Raw genomic sequence first — 16760 nt, forward strand, 5'->3', positions numbered from 1 at the left:
TGTGACTCCAGTCGGGCGAATGTGTCCTTGCGCTTCATTTGTTACCAGCTCCCGTTCTTCGCGAAACTGTTCACACCATTCGTACACTCTTGTCCGTGACATCGTTTGTTCATCATACTGTGCTTACAAACTTCTGAAAATCTCAGCTGATTTAACTTTCTCCTTCACAAGAAATTTGATTATTCATCGCTGCTCCAGTCAAGACACACTGCTTGACGCCATGTTAGCTTCAACTGCTGTGCATGCGCCAAATACGTTATGTTATTTGAGAAGGATTACATTACGTCACCCGCAAGTTTCATCATGATCCGACTACTCATCGATTATTTACGTACGAAAATCTCGGTCAACCTTGAACGACCCTTGTAAATAAAGTTGGAGTACTTTTATTTACCTCTTAGTACTTTCTTATTGGAGTAGCGTGTATTTAACTTTAGGATAATATCTTACTCGCATATTTCATTCATGCAATTTCTAGTCAATTCTGAATTGTTTCCCTCTAATAACTAGAAACCTCTAATAACCTGTTTTTTTCATTTTTCGTTATTGAGTCTATCAATATATGATTAATGATATTGTTAAGCAGTACTGCAGGGGTGTAGCCAGCAGGTTTGTGTAGGGGGGGCCCGTCGTTTTTGAGGGGGGGGCCAGCTACAATGTACAAAGCCAAAAAAAGAAATGTGTCGCTGCTAGTGTTTTTGAGGCCTGAAAGAAAGGAAAATTTTGGTTTCCTTTTGGAAGACTAAAAACATTATTTTAGCTTTTTCTTCTTCTTCTTCTTCTTCTTCTTCTTCTTATTATTATTATTATTATTATTATTATTATTATTATTATTATTATTATTATTATTATTATTATTATTATCCATAAATTATATTCAATATAGTTTTTATTATGCTTAATCAAGAACTACTGCCCGGGACCAAACGCTATACTTTTGTGCATAACTATAAAGGTAATCAAGAAAGTTCTGTCCCTTTTCGTGGAGGTCTGTGTTCAATTGGACCTCACACTGTGAGTTGAATGCAAGTGGAAATAAGGCGAACGTCAGTTGATGGTGTGGGTATATCCAACATACTACCTGGTTGTGGCAATTCAGACACACCGTGAACTTGCGTAAAGACAGAGGGAACACGGGACATCCACAGAGCGTCATAAGAACATGTATGCTGAACGAGTTCAAATGGAGGTCAAACGCCGCTGTAGCGGGACAGAAGATATGCCAGGCCTTTTGTGAGGGTGTCGTGACAACGCGGACAGTGCAGCGGTGGTTTAACAAGTTTAAGGACGGTGACGAAACACCCGAAAACACCACGTGCCAGAAGACCAACACATATACAAAGAGGAACTGGAACTACAATTCAGTATGTGGTGAAACCATTCAGCAGCACATCCATCAACTTGTGAAACACTACAAGTTGGGTCGATGGGTCTCTCATATTTTGACTACGATCCAGAAGGCAACGCGGCAGTCGCCTTTGTTTATTTACTGTTTCGGAGCCATTTGTGGACAGGGCGTTGACATGTGATAAAAAGTGTGTCCTATACGAAGCTCCACGGCGCCGTCATCATTGGTTAGCATCCCATGAACCGATTTCAAAACAGCAGAAACCAGCACTGTACCAGAAGAAGGTCCTTCTGTGTGTTTGGTGCATCGTGCATCGGGAACTGCTACCAGCTGGTCAGAATATCAGTTCAACTGTGTATTGTCAGCAGTTGAGCTGTGCTCAACAAAAACTCAAAACTCTGGAGCCATCACTCCTGAATTGCAAATGGGTCCTCGTTTACGGGACAACGCTAAGTCCCACGTGGCTAGGATGACTCAGGACACCATTTTCTACCTTGGATGGGAAACAATATTGCAACCACTATATTCCCCGGGTATTGCACTGTCCGATTATCACCTGTTCCATTCTTTGGACAATCACCTTAGAGGACCCCAGTTCAAATCCCTAGTAAAAGTCCAAAATGCACCTCATACTTTCTTCGTTTCACGGCCCACCAAGTTCTACCGCGATGGATTGCATGGCCTTCCAGAACGTTTTCAGAAAGTCGTCGATGCTGATGGGACTATTTTTTTTATCTTCCAGGTTAGGTGACATATCGAAGTTCGAAGGTGGTGGGTGAAAAAGCAACAAAACTTTTCTTGGTTGCCTTTATATTTAAATTTAAGACCTTGTATACAGAACCTGTCTACACAAGATTGGTTTTCTTTGAAATTTCACTTAATTTCTTTATGATTTTGTGACAAAAATATTTATTTATTATTCGTGACTAAAACAAAACAGAATTATTTTATTACACTGAGTAGAAATAAAAGAGAGCGAATGAAATCCAAATTGAATAAAAGCATTGTTTCTCACCAAATTTTCCATCCTCTATGTCTTTTAAAACACTTGTTAAAGCATATAAAATATACTGTACTTACAAATCAGTTTAGTACCTTTGTTTTATGGCTGTATTTGTAGTACCTTGTTAAAACGTCTGTCTTCGAACTTCAAATATAAATCGCAGTAAATTGTGTAATCTGCTGTCACAAAAAAGTATCCTTTTTTTCGATCGGTATAAGGAAGAGATGATACTATACTATTTTTAGATCGGTATGGAAAAACAATATTTCTCCATACTATTTTACCATAAATTATTAATTGTCAATAAACTTTGTTACTTTTAAATGAATGAAGCGAGATAATTTTACTATGATATTTTAATAGTTGGTCATTTGGGGGGGCCAGGAAACCATTCGGGGGGGCCGGGCCCCGGTGGGCCCCCCCTTGGCTACACCCCTGCAGTACTGGTAACCATTAAAGAAGTTATTTTCATCAAGTGTGATTTACAACATGTTTTAACATATTTTGAACATCAAGAAATTATAGATGTAAGGTATCGCTCAATATTTCTTCCGCAAAAAGCCAAATATGCTAGAAGGGGCCCGCGGTGGCTCAGTGGTAGATCGTTCACCTCTGGTGTATGGGTCCTTGATTCTATCCTAATTAACGAAAAGTGAAGTTTGTGGTGGACCAACTCCGTGTGCTTGGTTTTCTCGGGGTTCCCTCTTTCCTCCCACTTTCTCCATTTCATCATTTCATGCATTTCTCATCATTACTGTCTCCTTTAGCCTAGCCGGCATAACTATGGAACGTAAAACTTAAAGATTATATTACTTTTTTAAATACGCTAGGATTTTTATTTTCTACTAAGACTTTAAAATCTACTGGTAGCAATTATATAGGTTTATAGAATTCACGCATTCAAAACCATCCAACGTCAAGTAATAAAGTAGAAAATTACATGAAGTTTTGCAATTATGTACTAAGTGAAAACCAATTAAAATCTAAGGATTAAGCATTCATTTAGTACGGTTATTCATTAGTTAATGTTGTTACAATCATTGGTCTCTTCTATTTTTTGATTGAGATATCCTACCTAGGTATATTCTTAACTTCTCATAAACTTGACTATTTAATCTAGGAACTTTGTAATGATAGTTGTTCTAATTTTACCATTGAAAGGATAAGGGAAACATTCTACAACACATTACCTTTGAGAGACGAATTCTAAACCGCTTAATAAACACATCGTTCCATATACAATATTATATATATGTATATATATCTGGCGCACCTGTAGCATATATTAAGATTTCCATTTCAGGTACTAAGATATGAAATGCAGCTATACAAAAATTGTAACGCGGAATGTTGTTCATCTTTTATATTTGATATATTCTTCTTTTGGTAGTATTTTCGATCTTCTGTTGCATGAAGGGAAGATTGAACCTTTTAATTAGAACAATGCTTATTTTTCTTCTTATAGACGTACCTTTTCCTTAGAATTTAAGGTATTCCTTCATAATAAAATATAATTAAACCATTTACAATCATTATGTTTATTATTCGTTTGTGACTATTAAAATTACGCCTTTTCAGACAGATGATGATGGTTGATATATGTAATGTATAAATATCGAGGAATTCCTAACACATTGCGTATACATATTTGTGGAATTTTTTTTCCACAGGACAGTTTATAAGGTTTTGGAAGATTATTATCTTAGGTTGGAATCATCAGTCTTCTGCGTTTGTAGCTTGTGCAACTATATTGATCTTAAGTTTAATAAACTTGGCTATTTTTTCTTTCAAAGTCTCTTAACTGTTGCATGTCTAGTTAATTTTTATGTTCATACTTATATATTAGGGTGTGTCTTATTTAGGCTAATTTCGTGTTTCGATACGCATACTCGCAAAATGTATTCTATGTGACCGTAAACACTCATTAGTGAAATAGTAGCGCCCTACGAAAAAGTTAACTCGTGTCGATATGAAAGTCTGAAATGACGTTTCCACATTATAATATAATTTAGAATTTGTAACCGTGATAACGAAGAACTGAAAGAGACAGAGAAACAAAACTTTGCACGAAACAACTGGAGAAAAGACGACATCTGTCCGTGTATTAACGAGCATCACTCGGTGAACAGTGTTGCCAACCCAAGAGAAAGTTGTGTTTTTGTAAAAAGGAATGACCTAAACTGGATATCATCATTGGATGAACTCAGTACAGCTCTTCACTTCTTTACTTTCCTATACACACTCACGTCCAGATGCAACGACGCTCACAGAAAAGAAGAATCGCTCATATCAAAGTGCTCCCGTTTTACGGTATATATATATAAAGTATATAAAGTAACCCCATACGTCAGGTAACTTTGACCTTATGCAGCAAATACATAAGGTGTCAAAGTATCCCCAACCTGGGGGTTACTTTAACAGGTAATTCTTTAATTTCTCCCGCCAAAACTTACTTGCAGAAACTTAAGTTTACGGTGACTCAATTCGATGCATTCCTTAGAAACGGATATTCTACAAGTACTTTGGAAGATTTTCACCTATATGAGCAAGGGGTCGCAAACCAATAGTTTCTTAGTAATTTGAACATGCGTGATTTCTTTGAAATTTGCCGGCTAACGCGTGGTGCGCGAGGCTGTTCCACCTTGATCCACTTCCATACATCGTAAAGCAAAGAAAATTTTACGTGTGTAATTCTGCTTATATATGCAAGTCATGTGGTAATGTACAGCTCGAAATTCTGCACCATTGCATGTTATAGATTTGAACGTGAAGCAAGGTGTAGTGGTCCAAACTGGATGACTGCACGTCAGAAAGAAGCGTGGCAACATCACAAAAGTACTTGCCAATAAGAAATGACTGCATGGTTGGGAAGAGGTGGAACGATGATGGTGTGTGGAAACGCGCACTGTATCAGATTTCATACCCAGGGCCGTGCACCTGTCTGCTCAACATTCGAGCAGTGAACGGGCATGTTGCTTTAATGGGCGATGACACGTTTTATCAGCATTTCACGCTCTGTTTCTATTTTTCAGAAGCTTTTGTTAGTGCTACAGTGCTAAGTGTGATATTTTGTTATGACTTTCCAAGGTTTACATTTTTACCTTTGTAGAAAGCTTATACAACTTTAGGTTCTGTTTGTAGCAATTGGTACGTCAATTTAATTAATTTTTCTTTGAGTTATTAAATCGATGAATTCGATTGCTAATTGTTTATTTATTTATTTATGCATTTATTCAAAAGAATGACTCAAGAAAGGGTCCAGACCTTCAACGCTGGGGTCAAATCGGTCTTTTACGTGGGTTTATGATTTGGGAAGGAACTGGACCTAGCATTCTAGTAGGAGTGAAGGAAATCAGGGAAAGCCTAGTCAAACCAATGCCAGCGTGCAGATGTATCACTACCAAAGGAAGTCCGTGTTCAACTCTGAGCTACCAAAATTATGATAATTTTATTTGAGATCAGCATAGGGTATTACTACTAGCTTTCCAGGCAAAGGGTACCACAATTACTAGTATATACTTTGCTTCAATGCTGCGTTCGTTGCAGGATTCTGTGACATCAAAGAGCGTGGCATTCTGACAAAAAGAGTCCGCCTCCTTGGAAACAACGCACCCCTTCACTGTGCAAATGTTGGCCAGACAGATGCACGAATGTGGGTATGAAATCCTTCATAGTTCGTGTTTTGTCTTTACTACACATCATATTCATTCGACCTCTTCTCAGTCATTTCTTAGGGACAAGTACTTCTGCGATCTTACGAAGCTGCTTTCCGAAGCGCAGTAATGGAAGTTGGATCACTATACCTTACTTCATGTTCGGACCTATAACACAGCAAAGGTGCAGAATTTCGAGCTGCCCATTACCCCATGACCTACATAGGTATGCAGTACTACACAAGTAAAATTTCATTGTTCTACGATATGTGAAAGTGGGTCAGGGTGAACGTTTTTCCCACATCTCTTGTTAGCCGGCAAAAATCAAAGAAATCACACAAGTGCAAATTACTAAGAAACTATTGATTTGCGAGCCACAGTTGATATAGGTATTTCTTCTATATATATAAAAGAGAACGCACAAAATCCTTTGTCCGCTCATCACGCTAATACGGCTGAACCGATTTCTTTCATTTTTGGGGGGTTGTTAGGATTTGGACCCTAGATGGTTTTTATCATATCACTTTAATTTTCAATTACCAGTGTCTTGAGATAATTGACCAATCAGGTGTCAATACGTAAAAAAAATCCTTTGTCCGCTCATCACGCTAATACGGCTGAACCGATTTCTTTCATTTTTGGGGGGTTGTTAGGATGTGGACCCTAGATGGTTTTTATCATATCACTTTAATTTTCAATTACCAGTGTCTTGAGATAATTGACCATTCAGGTGTCCATACGTACAAATCCTTTGTTATTAGTTCATCATAGGTATAAAAATAAACGTATTTATATGCAACCCGCATGACCCTGTGACTCGGCGGGTTAACATAACTGACAGGCGCTATAAATCACTTGAAAGCGAAAAATTAAAAATTATCTAATTAACAAGGTTTATTGCGTTCCGAGGTGACCCCAGCGAAGCGGGGTGAACGCTGCTAGTATATTCTAATTGGAAAATATAGATTTGTGATCGATATAAAAATAATACTAAGTTAAACAGTAAAATTGGAACGAAAATATCTGACCCTAGAACGTGCCTTCAACTCTTGAATAAGAATTATCAAACACTACCACAGATGTCCCAATTTAAAAACACCCATATGCAGCAAATAAAATTTCTAAGTGAAACATAGACTGAGCAAAATTAATAAAATCAATAAAATTGTATCTACTTGAAATACATTTTAATTAATGTTTATATATGCGTAATGCAAGAGGGTACAAAATTATTTGTATTTTTGTTGCTAGCAAATATTTATTACTAACAATCATTTATATTTTGGTATTGGTCTCATAATTAATTCTGAAAATTTTCAAACGTATGGGCAAAATTGTTTTCTCATAATGCCTTCAGAATTTCTGTCTGATTTACGTCTTTTTAAACACAAGGTGATCGTTATCAATACCATAATCAATGTCAATAGGCAGAGAACTATTATCTATGAAGTACTGCATCTAAAAATATAAAACAACAATATACTGTGAAATGTTGAAATATTTTATCTCTCGTTTATTTCGCTTTACCATTAGTAAATTATCTTGTCTGAGCTACTTTGGAACTTACAAGTCAAAATATCAAAATGTCAAGAGTAATCTTAATTACATTATGTACATAGGTACATTATTAGTTCTCGATTTTTATATAACCCAAAATAAGTTCATTTATTGTCATACTTTCTTAATTTCTTAAATTAATACTGAACGCAAACTAAAACGCACAATATTATGATTATAAAATTTTAAAAAAACAGCAATTAAATAGGGGAGTGAACATGGAAAAGAATAGGAGAAAGTTCGGGTATTGACACATTTAAATATAAGGGTGTCAATTTTTCATGAATCATTTGAAGATCCGGTTGGAAAATTGTAAAATTTGACATTATATCAGAATCCTAAACTAATATTTTGTGGTCTAGAAGCATAGTTCGTCTCGAATCAAGAATAAGATTTCCGAATACTAATGAGTCAAAATCATAATAAGTAATGCATTGTATAGTATTTACAAAAATATTTAAAATTCTGATAAAATTGAATCCGTGATAATTCTAAGAGTTTTATGGCCTTTTATAGATGGGCTGTATAATAGATCATTGGGAATATATTGAAAAATGATGGAAATTTGTCGTGCAGTTGCAGGACAAGAGTTAGTGGAGTTTTTTTTAAAAGAAAAAACTCTTGTTAAACAAATTGATTTTGTGGGAGTAAGAAAGTCCGTATTGTGAAAAATATATAAGCAATTTTTCCATACGCATTGGCTGCAAGTGAACTCATTAAATTTATTTTTCATTTCATGTGGTGATTATTTGCTAAGTATCCCAAATTTTCTATTTTGTGTAACGGGGTAATGAGGATTTCGAAACTAAAGGTATATGAAGTAACAAGAATAAAGTGTCCGTAATAGTATTGACTTTTACTAAAATTACTTTTGTTAATTCGTAAAAAGGCCTGAATCTGATTTATGAATAGATCTATGTAAAACGTCTTAATTATGAATAAGCCATTCTGCATTCTTTGTACTCAGAGGAAGGTAGGTAAGAATATTTTGTAATATGTCCACGAAGGTATGGACAATCTCTTCGTTTCCATTATGGACGTGCATTATTGTCGAAACTTTTGTCGTATATGAAGTGTAACGTATGACACAAAATACGGTGGGCAGTTCTACCTTGAAATCCTGGAGAGTAGCTTTAGTTCCTATTACTATTCAGTCAACTAATTTTATTTCACTATCAAAATTATTCTTTAGGTGTTAAATTTCTTGTGTTAATATATGTTTTGTTCATTCAAATAATCGATGGTCTTGAACATCTGTTGATTTTGACATAAATTGTAAAATTCTAATGATAAGCCCCTTACACCTAATTTAGCGAAAAGAAAGAACTTCTTTTAAATTTTGAATTTGTGTTACATTCCACTCAGTGGCGTAGCACACTTTTGCGCCCCCCCCCCGCAAAGTATAGAGAAGGGGCCCTAGTTGTAAAGCCGATAGAAGTAAGGTTGAAGTTCTACTTCTTTATTCATCGCAAGTTTTCGAGGCCTCCTATACCTCGGGCCCCCCGCACTGCGGGGGTTGCGGGGGCAGCTGCTACGCCACTGATTCCACTCTATTATTCAGTTTTTTAAATGGGCAAGATATCATATTGGTAATTTGATGCTTACAATGTTGTTTTTCTTGGGGTTATTACGTACTTTAATATATACATTGCATTGTTTCGTGATTTGCTTTCCTGCTTCAACTTATTTGAGTTAGTTTTTCTTGGGATGAGTTGTTTTGACTATTCCGTCAAAACGCCTCAGTCAATTTCGTTCAGATCTTATAAAAGAAAACTCCGTTAATAGTCTGCCAGTTGAGCATAACTCATTTCTTCTGATGAAGTATATGAAGGGTAGTTTATTCTGTGTGGTGGTTTCATTTCGATGATTTACTCAGAAACGAAACGACTAAGGCAAATTGTTTATTTTTTATTGATAACCTGACAGTATGACAAATCATTTGGCTCGAAAAATCTAGGAGATCATTTTATTCGTATGACTGAATTTCTCCTGAAGGAAATTCTCTAATACTACTCAGGCGATTTTGTTCATATTTCGTACATAAATATTTTATTACTAATCTGACAATATGACAAAACTCGCCTAGCCTCAAGAAGTCTATAAGGGTTAATTTATTGCTGGGGCGTTTTGCCTACTATTTTCAAAAAAGCAAATTAGGGACATTATTCTTATTTCATTAATAATCCGATAATACCATATATATCATTGTTGTGAAAAATACAAAAGGGGATGAATATTTCTATAACTATTTTATAGTGTTGTGTAAGCTATTTCTTATGAACAACTAGTAAGAAGTAGTGTACTGAACATGGTAAGTTTGTTTTTAAACAACATTCTCAAAAACGATTCAGGCGAATTTGTTTACATTTCGTATATAGATATTGCACTAAGAACTGCACAACGTAGTTTAAGGTATATACATGAATATAGATATTGCGTACATTAGAGATGCTGAAATGTGTCTCTAAATATCGAGAAAGCGCGATTGACTTCACATATTAAAGGTAAACCACGCAGTGCATATTATATTAAAACTATGTTCATTTTTCAATTTTACATAGTAGAGGTATTGCAGCCAATGTATGTAAAACTATTTACAATTTGAACCAATATCTAGTTGATTATTTTATCTTGTTTGAGTGGATATCTGTGGTATCCCTACCCAATCCCTAGCGGTAATCTGCAAGTATACTTAGCTTTCATCCTCTTATCAAAGTTTCTGAGTTGATGATGGTTTGTAGGAACTCTTCACTGATAGGCAGAAAAACCAGCCGTTACTTTGTTGACACTGGATTACACGATATCAGCAAAAGATGGACAGAAAATATAAATGTCAACAGTGCTGACTGAATAGGTGTTTGAAAAATGCCATTGTGTATACCATTGTGTAACATAACAAATTTTAGATTGCTCTTCAGGGAGTCGATGAAACTCAGAGAAAAGAAGTATATGATTTGCTGTTATAATCTTACTGTAGATTCTTTCGTATGAAGATAATCTGGTTGAATAAAATAAGAAATAAAGTCAATTCTATATTTTTGTATTGATAAATTGTAGGAATAACTTAACAGCAGAGAATAGGAAGTTCGTTTCTATTATAAGACAAAGAACTATGGTGAATCAGATGGATTTTTTAGCTATTTCACATATTGTTAGCACATGGTTTTTGCCAACATTATTACTCGAACTATATATACTTAAACTACTTTCTCCTTAAATTAAAATCTTTTATTTTGAGGAAAAGAGAAAACATAGTTCAAAGTGATATCATGCCATTCTATTGCTTGTGTAAACAAGAGAAAAAAACTATGAAGTGAATAGGTATACACTTGTAAATATCGAAGATAATATGAACAACATCAGCATATACCATAACCTGGTGAATACCGTCCAACTCTAGGCCCTGGTTACTATCTTTGATTTTCCTTATAGCGTATTCCAGCACGAAGTTAAATAATAATGGCGACAACGCATCTCCTTGTTTCAGGCCATTTTCGACGTGAAAGCTCGTGGACAAAAATTTTCCAACCCGGACTTTACTTTGGGATTCATTTAAACATATCTTAATTAATCTAATTAGCTTGTGAAACAGACTGATCAACGGACAAAGAAGTTGATGTACCAATAGGTGTGCAAATGGATAGACGCACAAATGTGTTTCAGGGCATTGATGATACTCATTTCAATTATACTTAGGTTTTATATGTATATTTTATTAATGGAAAAATATTTTTATAAAACCTGTAGGTCTACAATTATACTTTATACCTTAATTTCGTACTATAGCGAAAGAATAAGCAGAAGGAGTAAATCAGATTTAACTGACATTTCTATTTTATCGCTACCCTTTGGACAGAATCCTTAACTTAATGGAAACATGAACACTGGATTGCTTGAGTGACAAGCAACAACAATAACCGCTACACAATATAATTATTTATTGCTATATACCATAAAACAGACGTTTGTTTGTATATTTTTGTTGCGAAACCTAACATGTAACATTTTCCTATTTTTCGTGCTTCTTTTTTGCATTTTTATCATGTGTAAATTGCATTAACAAAGATATATAAACATACTAACAAAAATATTTGGTTATATAACCATAACGTACATACAGTTGTGACTATCTTCCCAAACGTTTTCTTGTTGTCACTCCAAAATACAATTATACCCAGGGACATATACTGGAGGAAACAGAGTTAACATTGACAATGCCAAGACAACTTCATTTATAGGTCAAATATAAGTTATAATGATATAGTTGAAGAAATTATAACAAAAGAAAGATTATAATAAAATTAAATTTCGAATCTGCAATTACTAGTCAAAAATATTTATCCCCCAAAAATCACATTGGAGCAATCCCATAGAAAAACTTGCCTGTTTGTATCATTGAGACTCCTTTACAAATTTTGATATGAAAAATCTTGCACAATTATACAAGTACAAAATGTGAAATATACCGAGAAAAGAAACATCATAGTACACGTTATTCTGTACAATATTAAGCATAGAATGGACGATCCTTAACTCTTCCGGCTTTTCGGCAATGCATGATATGTTCACTGCCGTCAAGCCTTACATTATGGTGGTTTTCAAGTACCACGTATACAAAGCATATCTGAGAATTCTACTTTAAGTATATGAATGAATTATATCATGTAAGTAATCCTTTGAGCACAAACGTTGTACATTGCTAAAAGAATCAATTTTTGAGTGTGTAACTTTCTTAATTGATATGGGCGGCCAATTTGTTTTTCGTCTTGGAAACAACGCTTCTTGAAATTAATGTCTCCAGACTAACTCTGAAACTGTGAATTTCCTTACACCTCTATAAGATGTTTTCTCCTTATATTTTGATATGAAGAACGTGTCTTACATTTTGTCAAAACGTTCATTAACACATTAACAATTTATATAAAATTTGTGATGAAGTAAAAGCGTTAATGGAAGCAGACATCTTGTAGTAGACATAGAAAGAAACAAACGTTGTCTAGTTAAATTTGTGTGGAGAAGACATATTTCCAAAATTATAAACCTGTCAGAAGCAATTGAGAATAAACTTTAAAGCTCCATAGCTCGAAAGCTGTGGGATCTATCGTAATTGAATCCAGGACTTACAGAGAAACTAATATATGCTCTATTTAAATCTCCACCTTTTAGAATTATCCAGAAAGTCACAAGGAATTGTATAGAGGAATATGGGGAGCCAATTTCAATTATTAATTAAATATTTCTTGCTCACCTCAATCAAGGTTGGTGGGCAACATGTAAATTTTATTTTTCTCTTCATGTTGTTTTCCAGGAACTGATAAAGTGGTAGAGTCCCAAGTTCTTCCACCTCGTAGTGAAACGGCAATAGAGGACATATTGTCCCTGCCTGTTTTCGTCCACATCTGAGCCCTGCCGATGCAAATCATCTTCAGCCTCAGTGTTGTAATGGCAGAGCTGCTCTCCACTACCATAATATCTCTCTTCTTCTGGCTCCTACCCCTAAAGACCTGTCCGGCATAGCTCTTGGGATCACTAGAGCACGCAAGCCCCCCAGCATGGCAAATTAGAGATATCGAGGGAGGAAATCAAGTATAAATTAAAATATTCATGTAAATGCCGTTCAAAAGTACTTTCATGTTTCCGTTAGTTATCAAAAATGACTAATATCTCTATTTCTCTTCATGTTACAATATTATTTTCAGCAGTATTCAACTTTACACAACATATTTGTAAATTAACTTAAATAGCAGTGTTTTCTTAATAAAGTGGAAACCAGGTTCTATTTGATAATGTGTGAATGATGCATTTATTAACTTACTCTTGCTTAAGAATAAAAGTGAAGAAAGTGCTTCTTGGTATGCTACGAGTTCTAAAACCACATCTATCTTGAAATTTGTAATTTTTTCTACTGATTGTAGTCTACTTAGTAATTCGAAGGTATAAATATTTAAGATAACCAGACATCTTATCGTTCAACAGGCTGAAAGTTGAAGCCAGGTCTCTGATTTGCCGACTGTTACATACCTACTGAATTGCCAGAAAATTATGATTTTTCCGATAGCACGTCTTGGTATTGTGTGATAACTAAATGATTAAAAATGTATTTTTCCATAATCTGTTGGAAATGCCTCCAATAATTTGCGGTACCTGAAAAATAAGTCTCTCAATCGTTAGGCTAAAAAAAACAATTTATGAAGTTGCAATAGGAGTGTAGTGAGGGGGAAGACAAATAGAAAGGAAGAAGGAAGGCGGAAGGGTAGAACAAAGGAAGAAGGCAAATAGAAATTCAGTTTTCAAACGATTTACTGCTTCCTAATTTGTTTACTAAAGGCATATAATATTTATAGCTTACAGTAAACGAAAAATGTTTATGTTAGGTTTGTCGAATGAAATGTCGGTTGGTCAGTTGACTCCAAAAATTAGGTTATTCGATTCAAAAGCTATAAGATATTTTCTCTAGACATAGAAACGTCTACAACTGCAGAATTCGTGATATAACTAAAGAACAAAATAGCCCCAGAACAGAAAATTTCTCTCTCGAAGGAGAAAATGAGGGAGTAACACCAAAATTATATTACTGGATCCAGAACCTGTAAGATATTTCCAATAGACAAAAACACTTGAAATTTTGCATAATAGTTATTTTGTGATACAATTAAAGGAAAAATCCGAGGGCTGGAAATCCCCCTAAAAGGAAAAGGTGAGGGGTAAGGAAAAAATTACACCACTGAGCTCAAACCCTATAGAATATTTCCTGTAGCCATGGAAACTTGAAATTTGACACAAGTTCAGAATCGTGACACATGCGATGGAACAAATCACATCAAAGTCCAAGCCCAAAAATCACAACATTTGATTCAAAACCTATTTGATATTTCCAGTGAACAGAGAAACTTCAAATTTTACACAAATATAGGGTTTAAGATACGAATTACAGTAAATTTTAAAACTGGATATTATTCCCTCCAGACAAGGATATTGAGGGGTATGGCAGGGAAAAATTACATTCCATATAACTACGTTCTGTAATTCATAACGTAGAAGATTCTTCCTGTAGGTATTTAAGCTTGAAATTTGGTACAAATGAAACATTTGTAATGCAGGTGAAGGAAAGGATTTGGTATCTGAAATTTCCCGTCAAAAATGGGAAATTAAGGAGCAAGAGCAAAATTCACAGCTATGTCACTCGATTCAAATCCTATACAGACGCGGGAATATTAAACATAGAAACTTGAAAGTTGGCAAAAATATATGATTTGTGATACAAGGAAAACATGTAATTAGGAAACTGGACTTACCTCTCCTAAGAACAAAAACTAAGGTATAAGAACAAAAGGTATAAGTATTGAATTACACAGAGTTACTTGCTATTTGAGTCAAAACTTATATTATACATCCAGCAGACATGGAAATTTGAAACTTGGAAGAAACGCAGGATCGGCAACAGAAATTAAGTAAACAATTGCAAAAAATGAGAATTTACCCTTCCAAGGAGAAAACAGTTAGACGTAAGGTAAAATTACCTACTGTCACAACTGACTGGTAAGCACTAATGACCGTGCATTGAGCACATCCCACTATCTTAGAGAATAAGGTTATATCGCTAACGTGAATCAAGGTATAGGGACAAATCTTGACAATGTACTTTATGCACAAGGTCTATTGATGGAGATAGAAGAAACACGGACCAGGCGCCCAAGTGAGGCGAAATCTGTCCATCATTCCAGGCCCAGTAGCTTCACTTTTTCGAATTTCTTAATAACCATAAATATTTTGATGACATATAATTCTGAATTCTTTTATATTTAGTCGAAGTTAATGTCATGAATATATCGATTTGGTAAGGCTAAAAGAGTTGGTAAGGCTCCAGTTGGCCGTCTACGTTACAAAAATATCTTGCCCGGACAAGCGTTAAGCCAACGATTGAAAATCTAGCACACGGGAGTTTTGTGTGCAAGTGTAAGAGAAAGTTCAAAAACTCAAAATTTTTGGATCTGTGGTGGAAATTATTGGCAAAATTGAAATACGGCCAATTCTAATGTCACTTCCAAGAACAATTTGTGACCTACAGTGTGCTTCTTGCAACCTTGAAAACTTGACGTTTAGCAGAAATGAGAGAAATAAGCTGCAAGTGAAAAGAAAAGATCCAAAAGTCTCTCACGTTCTCCTTCCAAAGTGAGGGATTAGAAGGCAATCAAATACTAACATAACCTATAAATCATTTCTAAAGACTGTTGTAAACTAATAGTTCAGGCCTTAAGAAGAGCGAAATGACCTTATTATCAACATCTATAAACTAAAGTGGGGAGGTTTGCATCACTTATTATTATTATTGTTATTATTATTATTATTATTATTATTATTATTATTATTATTATTATTATTATTATTATTATTATTATTATTATTATTAAGTTACGTAGGTGTAAACAGTGCACAGTTTCAACACAATTCTTTGGAGAAAACGCTACATTACTAGTAGTTATCGAACTTGTTGAACCTGTATTGATAACGACCGTAAAACCTCAGGTTTGTGCAAGGAGGGGAAAACACCATTCGCTGCTTCAAATGATTGAGAGGACAGAGATAGTAGACTTGTATGAGCAATGGACGCTGCCCAAGATATAAGTTTTCCTAACTCTGTCACATAAGATTTGCAACTAGGTAGTAGAGGTCCTAGTTGATCTTTGAAGTGATTACATAATTGCTGAAAATAAATTTGGTTGTTACATGAAAGGAAAAAATATTAGTAATTTTCGGTTATTAACAGAGACATAAACGAGAATTATTACGAAATATATCGATATGAATATTGTCATTTACACTTAATTAGTAATGTAAAATGTCATTCGATTCAAAACTTCCTCTTTACACTACAGTACGCCTTTACCGAATGTTTCTAATGGCTATTTAGATAGAAGGTACTGTGGTTCCAATGTAATACCTATATCTCATTATGATACATATGGTAGCTGTAGAGCTGCTTACCTTCAAAAATTTAACTTTCGTCATTTTTGGTAATTTATAATTTCGGAAGGTGGCATCTGCCCTATGTTTATTAATCATAGTTGTCTCTTCCTACGTTTCCTACAAGATATCTGTCTCTCCGTGTCGGCTCTGATAGCTTCGGCTATAGGCAGTATTTATAATTTTAATGTTAGATTTGTCTAGAATATCTTACAGCAACAGAACCTCATAAGTA

The sequence above is a fragment of the Thermobia domestica genome, chromosome 4, assembly GCF_964235325.1.
Source record: "Thermobia domestica chromosome 4, izTheDome1.hap1.1, whole genome shotgun sequence".
Classification (NCBI taxonomy): Eukaryota; Metazoa; Arthropoda; class Insecta; order Zygentoma; family Lepismatidae; genus Thermobia; species Thermobia domestica.